Raw genomic sequence first — 9,588 nt, 5'->3', positions numbered from 1 at the left:
ACGGCACGGCACGGCACGGCACGGCACGGCACGGCACGGCACGGCACAGCACAGCACACAATGTGGGGAAAGAGAGGTAGAAAAACCACTGGAGTCAGCAATCGCTCACCTGAGAATGGGAAATGGTAACATTCTTTTTAAAAATGTTTAAATTGATTTTTAAAAAAAATTTATTGGGGGGACGACGACTGCACATGAGCCACAGTGTGCATGTTGAGGTCAGAGGTCAGCCTGCAGGAGTTGGTTCTCTTCTTCCACTATCTGGGTCCAAGGGATCAAACTCAAGCAGGTGCCTTTACCCACCGAGCCATTCTGTCAAACTAAGTTATTTCCAATAAAGGGATAAGCCTTTTTTTTTAAAGTTGCAATGGGATGCTTAGGTAAAGGCGATGCCAGGGTAAAAGGTAGAATTCAGTTGTCCCTTACATCTGAGAGACTTGTCCCAGAATCGCAGTAGACACCAACCCCTGCCAATGCTCAAGTCACCAATCTGAGGTGGCACAGTTCTTGCAAAGAACCCACACACACTGCTGTACACACTGTAACAGCTAGCTGACTGTAGGCCTGATCTAATGTCAATGCTGCCTGTGCCTCAGTATACTCGATTACAGACAGTGTCACGGATGCAGGGGGGTTTTCCCAGAAAAAAAAAAAAAAAAAGAATGTACAAGAGATAGAATAGTTGAGTAAATAAAGGCTTGCAGTCTTGAATTCTAACTAAGACCATCTTTAAAATACAAAGAGACCCCACTGAAGAAGCCTGATGACAAACATTCACATCAAGGTAAGTCTGCAGACTCCACTCCTATTGAAAGGACGCAGGGCTCCTTGAATGACGGTGACTGTAGATCAGAGGCACGAACCGAGAACTCAACAGTCAAGAATCAAGCCAAGCTCCTTGCCTCAGAAAGCGAGGCTCTGAGTAAACTGGTCAGAGATAAAAGTGCACTCTCTAACGAAGTAGCAGCAAGTGGCCAAACACACCAAGGATGCTCATGACCCAGGGAGAGAGAGCTGTCCCTAAAGAGAACAGTAAGCCACTCTGAAGACAGCTCTGTGAAGGGGAAGAGGCAAGTGTGCCGAGCACTAGAAATACGCGTGTATAAATGCTTCTAACTTAAATATTCCTTTTAATACAAAAGAAAAATGTGCAAATTAGAATCTCCCACTTTAGGAGGTAGGGAGAGACACGAGGACATCACGTGCCTGCTGGAGGAGTGCACGCAGGTAATGAGGCAGTCTCGCAAGAGCTAAACAAAAAGGAACACAGTGCTGAGCTCCTCGATCAGGCTGACCAGACAGTGAGAACTTTCAGGGATGGCTGAGATAGAGCTGCTAAAACCGGAAAGCAAAAAGAACCGGAGAGCAGAGGTTCTAAGGGAATTAGCTTACTTAAAAACTTCATTTGGAAGGCTGGAAGATGGCTTGGCTGTTAAAAGCAGTTTGTTCTTCCATAGGACCCAGGGTCAAATCTCAGCACCAGTGATGGCTAACAACATCTGTAACTCCAGTTGTTGGGGGGGATCTGATATCTGCTTCTGGCTTCTGCTGCACTGCACACATGCACTGCACAGACATATACCCAGGCAAATAATATACATAAGATACACATAAAATAAAAAAAAATTAAAAGCCGGGCGGTGGTGTTGCACACCTTTAATCCCAGCACTTGGGAGGCAGAGGCAGGCGGATTTCTGAGTTCGAGATCAGCCTGGTCTACAGAGTGAGTTCCAGGACCGCCAGGGCTACACAGAGAAACCCTGTCTCGAAAACCCCCCCCCCAAAAAAAAAAATTTATTTGAATACTAATTCAGACAATACTTTGACAGTTAGGACAGAGGAGGCCAGGTATAGTGGTGTTATTAGCCCAGTACTCAGAGACAGAGACTGGAGGATCATGACTTTGAAGTCAGCCTGGGCCAAACAGAGTTTGCCTCAAAAAGATACAACAAGTTAAAATTCACTATCTCATACGTTTGTTTGTTTGTTTGTTTGTTTTTAAAATTTTAAAGTACAATTTAAGTATAATTTTTGTAGCTATGTTTTTAAAAATTTACATTTTCTAAGATTTCTTTTTATTTATTTTTCTTTTTATTTAGTGTGCGCGCACGTGTGTGTGTGTGTGTGTGTGTGTGTGTGTCTGTGTGTGTGTCTGTATGTACAATCATATATGTGTGTGTGCCTGCAGAATCCAGAAGAGGGTGTTGGGTCCCCAGAGATAGAGTTATAGGTAGCTGTGAACTATCCAACATGGGTCCTGGGTTGCCTCTTGACCACTGAGCAGTCTTTGTAACCCCTATAAAAGGGGCTACAGCTCTGATAAGTCACTGTCGTCTTGAGCTGAGAGGACTGGAGATGCAGAGGCTGGACACAGAGCAGCATACCTCCTACAAAGAGGGTCCTCCAGAAGGAAAGCCCCTTACTGCTTTCGAGGAACCCATGGAGTCAGCAAGCCCCCAAACCACCTCAGATGCCATGAGTGATTAAAAAGAGACAGGGGACTCCTCCTAAGTCCATGAGGAAGTCCAAAGGAGTCTTGAGTGACCATAACAAGGAGGTTAATGTAGGGCCACCAACATGGTCTTAAACACCCAACCAGAGAACATGACAAAGAGTAAAATATCCAGCAATATCCCAAAGCAATTTCCACAAGCACTGCCCAGACTCTCTTCCTGACCTGGGTCAGCCAGGGGCTGGCACTTCTAAAGGCTCATAAAGGCATCGTTCAGGTGGCCACTTTAGCTGATGTAAACAGCTCCAGAGTTGTTAGGATTCTGTTCATCTGTGCAGGGAAAAATCCATTTCCCACAAAGCACAGGAGATGAAAGAGTACCCCATCGAAGCGGGAATCAACTAAAGACCTATACTTTGTCTTCAAAAGAGACCCTAGCTCCCCTGAGAGACTTGCTCCCCTGAGCTCAGTCCCTTCTCCACATCCTTCTTGTACAGGTCGAAGCATTAGGACACCCTGACTGACCCCTTTGGGGGCAGTCATGTCCTCCGCCTTCCTGGGTACCACTGAACAACTGCATAGCTCAATAGTCCCTTCAGAGCATGCTCAGATCCGGAGGACTACACACACCTTTGTGGAACCCAAGCTCCTCCCCACTGCCTCACCAACCAGACACACATGCACCTTGGTCTTCATCCTTCCCTAATCGGAGCTGCTCAGGACTCCTGTGGTCAGGCTGTGTCTTCCACGGTTCAACAGTTCTAGCCCATGTGACACTCTGACAACATTCACCCCCTGGCACTGGGAGCCCCACTTCCCATAAGCCTCCTGGACTAGACAATGCAGACCTTCTACCAAAACTGCTCCAAGTACGGTTCTCCTTTCATGGCCTGCCAGGAACTCCTGCCAAGGTCATCAGCTAAGACAGAGCCAGGCATGCAGCCCCCTTGCTCAGCTCCAAGAGGCTACTGAAAAAGAGACTTCCAACCAATCCCCCAAGACTGGGTTCATAGCTCTATTGGGCAGAGGGTGGCAATGTGAAGGAAGGCTGTGAATGAGATGTCAGAAAGGGCAATGTCCCCCAACGTAAGCCTGGTACACAGCTCCATTCCACCCAAACTGAGGAATGGAGAACAGTTCACCAAAGACATCAGAAGCAACCCTATACCACAGAGCTGCTCCAGCTGCGTGAGGGAGATTGCATACGCTGTAGTTCACCCTAACCAAACACTAACCAATCAGGACTGTCCTTGTTTACATGCAAGAATTACACACCAGGAAATTGCGGTCCCACTGAAATGCAGCCTACTCTCATTGAGCAAGGACACCTCAGTGTTCAAGCCTCACAGGCTGTCCCTCATCCACCACTGCTCTCTGCCATGTGCTAAGTCCGCACTTCTCAATCTGGGGGTCACAACCCCTTTGGGAGTCAAATGACCTTTCCACAGGGGTCACTTATCAGCCAGCGATCCTGCATATCAGATATTTACATCACGATTCCTAACAGGAGGAAAGTGACAGTTATGAAGTAGCAATGAAATATTTTTATGGTTGGGGGTCACCACGACATGAGGAATGCATTAGAGGGTCGCAGCATTAAGAAGGTTGCGAACCACCATGCTAACTATACATGGATTGTTCTAACAAAAGAAAGAGGCGCTGGAGAGATGGTTCAGTGGGTAAAGTGCCTGCCTTGCAAGGCTAGGCAGGGTCAAAGGTGGCTGTGGCTGGCTGCCTGCGGTGTGTCTATAATTCTAGCACACAGGATCGTGGGTGGCGGGGACCACAGCAGAGCTCTGAACACACCTGTCAGTTGTCTACTGTAGCCAGTCAAGGAGCACCAGGTTCCGTAAGAGACCCTCTCTCAGAAGATAAGGTACAGAAGACACGCAACACTACATCAGTCTCTCTCCTTCACACATACATAATCAACACACACACACACACACACACACACACTGGGGGGGGTGAGGGAGAAACAAGACATTTAAGAGAAAATACCTTCAAATGTGAAACCGATAACAAGACATAGTATCTGGAAAATAGAATTGAGTTTTGCAACTCAATAATACAATTTAAAATGAACAAAACACTTTAATAAACATTTCACTAAGGGCTGCATGCTGGGCACTTGTCATCTGGAGACTGAGTCAGGAAGATCTCCAGTTACAGGCCAACCTGGGCTACACAGAAAGAGTGAGACTGCCTCAGGACAAACAAGATAGAGGAATCTTCCACAACGGTAAAAAAGGCAGACAACAGGCTGCGAGTGAGGATGTGGGAAGCCGCACACTGCCAAGGATGTTAAACAGTATAACCACTTTGGGAAGAGTTGGCACTTTCCTAAAAAGCTAAACATAAGCTCACCATGTGACACAGCCATTCTCCTAGAATCCTCTATGAAATAAAAATGTCCACACAAAGATATGCGGCAGAATTACAAGAGCCAAATGTAGAAATAACCCAACCAGTGACCAGACAAGTGAGGGACAGACTGCTCATACAGTGGCATTCTGTCCAGCCATCATTGGGACCAACTGCTGACAGAGGATGAACCAACGCACTATGTCTATCAAAGACACCAAATGCAGAGACTGTGTGTTGGATGTGATCTTGCAGATTATTGGAATTACAACGATATATGAGGCCTCTTCTAAATGCCAGGTGGGCCTCACAGCACGAGGCCCAGCCTAGGACAGCAGGCCTTGGTTTGGTTGTGATGTCAAACGTGCTCTGACTTGTACTTAAGAAAACAAAAAAAGGTACCTAAACACAGCTGCCAAGATCTTTCCAAATGCCCCCTAGCATACTGGTTAGCTTTCCTTTACTGGACAGACATGTATTCCCCTGGTTAAAAGTCCAAACATTATGCACAAATTTGGTTTCCCTAAGAACAAGGCAGGTAGTCCCCAGGCGTTTCCACACAGCACTTAGTGTTCAGAAGGAAAGAACACTATGGCATTAGAGGGTCTACCTCATGGAAGCACTAAGAGACACCCAGCAGGATGTTCCCTGAGAGAATGCGTGCTCACTGAACTCAATCTACTCCACAAACAGACTCAGCACCCAGTACTTGCCAAGTGATCTTCAAGGTGCCAAGGACACAGCAGTGAACCACAGAGCCAGCCCCATGTCGTGAGGCTTTACACTCTAGCCTGGACTTCAAGTGAAGAGAAACAATAAGCAAAGACTAAAACAAATATTTATGTTAGGAGCTTTGAGCCAAGAAAAATGGGTGAAGTCAGCAGGATCCCAATCACGAGTGGGGTGTGGGAGGCAAAGCAGACCCGGGGTTCAGCCACATTTGAGCAGATACCAGAGGCTGGGAAAAGAGGGAGGTAGGGGACCAAGACCACTGGGCCAGGGGCAGTACAGGCTCTACAGTTCTGGGTAGAGTTAGAGGCTAGTTTCGGAGGCTTTTGAAGGTTATTCTGGTTTTGGTTTGAGTGGTGCTAGGGTAGAGCTCAGGGCCTTGCTTAGGCTAAGAAAGCATGCACCACTGGGCCATCCCTAGCCTTGGGAAACTTATTCTGTAAAGGAAGTGAGCCAGTGGAGGCGCCTGAGCTGAGGTGTGTTCTGACTTCTCTGCAGACCACAGACAGAAAGAAAGGCCTGTGATGTGGCCACCATAAAGGTGGGAAAGGTGACTGAATACTAGATGTATTTCAAACAAAAAAAAAACAGGTTTTCCTGAGACTGAATCAGACGTAAGGGGGGTGTGGGGAGTCAAAGTCATCAACTGTGACTTGAAAACAAATACTCAAGTACTGTAAGTAGACGGACAGCTAGTGTTGGGAGCAGACACAGACAGGGTGCAGCTAGAGTACAACAGGCAAGAAAAGACGGGATGCAGGCGACATTCTGAAGCAGCTAGGAGGAAAGAGACCCAGAAAGATGCTTCGGCCTGGAGTTTCTCTCCTCCTCACCTGCAGGTGGGCACAGAGGTCACCAAGTGAGAGGAAAGCTGTTGGACATCAGTCTGTGACATCTCTCGAGACTCCGCAGTCACACTAAACCATGTCGTCCATGTGACCACACTGTGTGCCAGCAAAGAACTCTCCTAGTACAACCACCCGGCTGTGACTGCTAGGACAGACTGAAGGGCTTACTAAATGCAATGACCAGGTGCCTTAAACAGCTGTGACATTCAAGGCACTGAGACCAGAAAAGGTTTAGGGATCTCTTCTTAGCTTCTTCTGCATGCATTCTTTCCTCTAAACTAACTATCCATTTCACAGCTGAGGTCCCTCAAGAATAAAAATGCCCAAATGGTCCGGAAGACACAAGTCCTCCTAACTGTATTAGGCTTGTGGTAGCCGTCCTGTGATCTCAGTCATTTGAGAGGCTTAAGCAAAAGAACCAAATTCAAGACGAGACTGGGCATCTTAGTGAGAAAAAGTCAAGATGGGGCTGACTCCACAGCCCCAGAGCTGAGCACTTGCTGGCGAGTGTGAGAGCCTGGGTTCCATCCCCTCCGCTTCGGGAGTGGGCAGGTGAGTGCTGATGCCCTCCTCTTGCCTGGCTTGCCTGCAGACCTCTTCAGGCTCCTCCCACTGCTCAGCCACTCCCACCTGGACTTACGTTTACTCTAAGAAAGCACACTTGACAGTTACTTTATTTTTGTACTTTCCAACTGGGTAGGAAATCCGAATCTATAAACTCTCGTCTATAGGGGAAAGTTCAACTCCAATCAGGTACAAAACTCTGCACGCAGATTGGCTTGTTTCCGCCCTCTTCTTTCTCCTTTCAAAATTTACAGTGCTAGATCCATCCCTGCTGATGGCCAATCATCTGGAGAGGGCCATTATCTATTATACGTTTCATCGTTCCAAGGTGACCACATGTGCTAGTCACAGAGGAAAGCTACAGACTAGAGGACGTCAACTGTCGTCACTGAATGAGCACACAGTAACAAGAACATGCCTTTTTTTTTTCCCTAAAACAAAGAAACCTGGTTTTGAGGAAGAGAGAGAAACTAAGCTAAAACCTAAACTGTAAACAAATGGATCAGCTGGTTTTCAGTATCGCTGAGCATTTCTCATGATTAATAATTTTTATGGTAAGCATCAGATTATTCTGACTACGTGATTCATCATCCAAGCCACTGCAGTGGGTTTCCCCAGCTGCTCAGCTGGCACCCTGTACCACACGGATCCTCTCAGCAGAGGTAATCTCTCTCTACCATAGCCCACAAGGCAGGATGTTTTAAATCTTCCAATGATGGTTAAAACCTACTGAAACTTCTATGCATTCTCAAAACATTATTAAAATAACTCGGGAACATTTTCAAGGAAGACTCGATTCTGTCTCCCCCGACTTTTGACCCCAGCTTTGAGAAATTTCCGTTCCTCTCACACCCCTAATCTAGCACCAGTCACTGTCCAGAGGCTGGGAAGGAAAGACAGCTCATAAAATGCTTGCCCAGGAAGCATGAGGAACCAAGTTTGGGTCTCTAGAGCCCGTGACAAGCCTGCCATGGTGACAGGCTTGTAATCCCAGCAATGGGGAGGTGGATACAGGTATTATTTCTAGAGCTTACCAGCTAGCCAGACTCGCCTAGCTGGTGAAGCCCAGGTTCCAGGGAGAGACACTGTATGAAGACACAAACAAACAAACAAACAAACAACAAAAAGCCCAGGTAGACAGTAGACAGCTCAGGTGGACCAACTCCTGAGACTGATCTCTGTTCTCCATGGGTACACGAGCCTGCACATACACCATACAAGAACACATACACACACACACACACACACACACGCAATGAAAAACATGAGCTCTGCTTTTTAAAGTGAACTCAGACTGGCTAGATGAGTGTTGAAGGAGATCTAAGGTACGATTTTTTATTTTCATTTTCATTTTTATTTTTTTTTTGCATAAGATGGAACAGATTGTTTGGGGAGCAAACACTAAGAGAACCATAATACACAGCACTGACGTTAAGAGTGAACTGGCCTTTGGGTAGACTTCAGAATTTCGGTCATTAGCTTCTCCTTTAAAACATAACAAGATAAAGGAGGAATGAGGTGGAACCAGGATGAGTGCTTGCCAAAGCTGCAGCCCCAGAAACATAAAAATGCCATTGGATGTACGCTAAGTCAGATTTCCTGAGTGTCAAAAAAAAAATAGCTTTTATTTTAAAGAGATTGCTTTTTCTTTTCTCTAAAATGTCTTTGTTTTCTGAAACTCCAGTGAAGAGCTGTGCCCTCCAACTTGGGGACACCATTAGCACACTTTCTTATGATGCTACCCCAAAGCCCTGGGAATTCCCCCACCAACACTCAAACTCCAACAGGCCTGCAGGAGGGCACCCTGTGGCTGTCCTGCACACAGGTAGGTAAGAGGCTATTAAATAGCACACATTTCCAAGCACTAACTACCAGAGTAACTAATCCTTTCTCTTTAGCCACACCCGACACCTCAGAGCTTGCAGCTTTACCTTCAGAAGGGTCCTGATAAAATGCCTACGGAAGTTACAATAGCTATGTTCAAAGCTAAGGGTCGGGAAATGCAGTCAAGTAAGTGGATGCCCCTATAGGTGGGAAGTATTCATCCAGAATTCCTACTGTGCATAGTACTTGGGGATAAGTTCTCAGGACCTGGAACACACTGACTCCAAACATGCGACTTCCCTGAGGGGATCGAGGAGCACCTGGGCAGGGTGTGGCAGCCTTCAGACCAGCTCTGCCACATCTGTCCACCTGCCTGCAGGTGAAGTGTGGCAAGGCTGTCAGTTGCCAAGCATTCTGGGGAAAAAAAAAGACTGCTGAACTAAGCAAGTCTCCCAACTTTATGGGAGACACAACCATCTCCCTGAGAAAGTTAATCTAACAATAAATTGAGCAAAGTCTTTAAATATGAAATGTCTAGGAGGTTACAGGAAGGGCCTGGGAGGAGCTCATCTAGCCAAGGGCCCAAAAGAAAGAACAGAGCCTGGTGTGCTGGAGACCTTGGGAACCCAGGGGCCTAGCACCAGGTTTTGCAAATAGTGCTTCCTGTTTAGAGAAAAAAAAAAAAAAGGTAAATTCCTAAGGTCAAGCACATACCGACCTGCCAACAGCCAAATATCACGCCTGTACTTTGAGACAGCAATGCAAAGCTGTCAAAATGTCAAACAACTTGTCCATACTTCCCATGAG

At 46.7% G+C, this 9,588-nt stretch overlaps 1 protein-coding gene across 1 annotated transcript in view; it reads right to left on the bottom strand.

The window, feature by feature from the left end:
• Trappc10 (trafficking protein particle complex 10) overlaps window positions 1-9,588 on the bottom strand; it is a 57,597-nt gene that overhangs the window by 47,176 nt on the left and 833 nt on the right. The gene's annotated exons all lie outside the window — the stretch shown is intronic.

This window comes from Grammomys surdaster, unplaced genomic scaffold, assembly GCF_004785775.1.
Source record: "Grammomys surdaster isolate TR1022 unplaced genomic scaffold, NIH_TR_1.0 183, whole genome shotgun sequence".
NCBI classification, from domain to species: domain Eukaryota; kingdom Metazoa; phylum Chordata; class Mammalia; order Rodentia; family Muridae; genus Grammomys; species Grammomys surdaster.
This window is presented reverse-complemented; position numbering and strand designations above follow the sequence as displayed.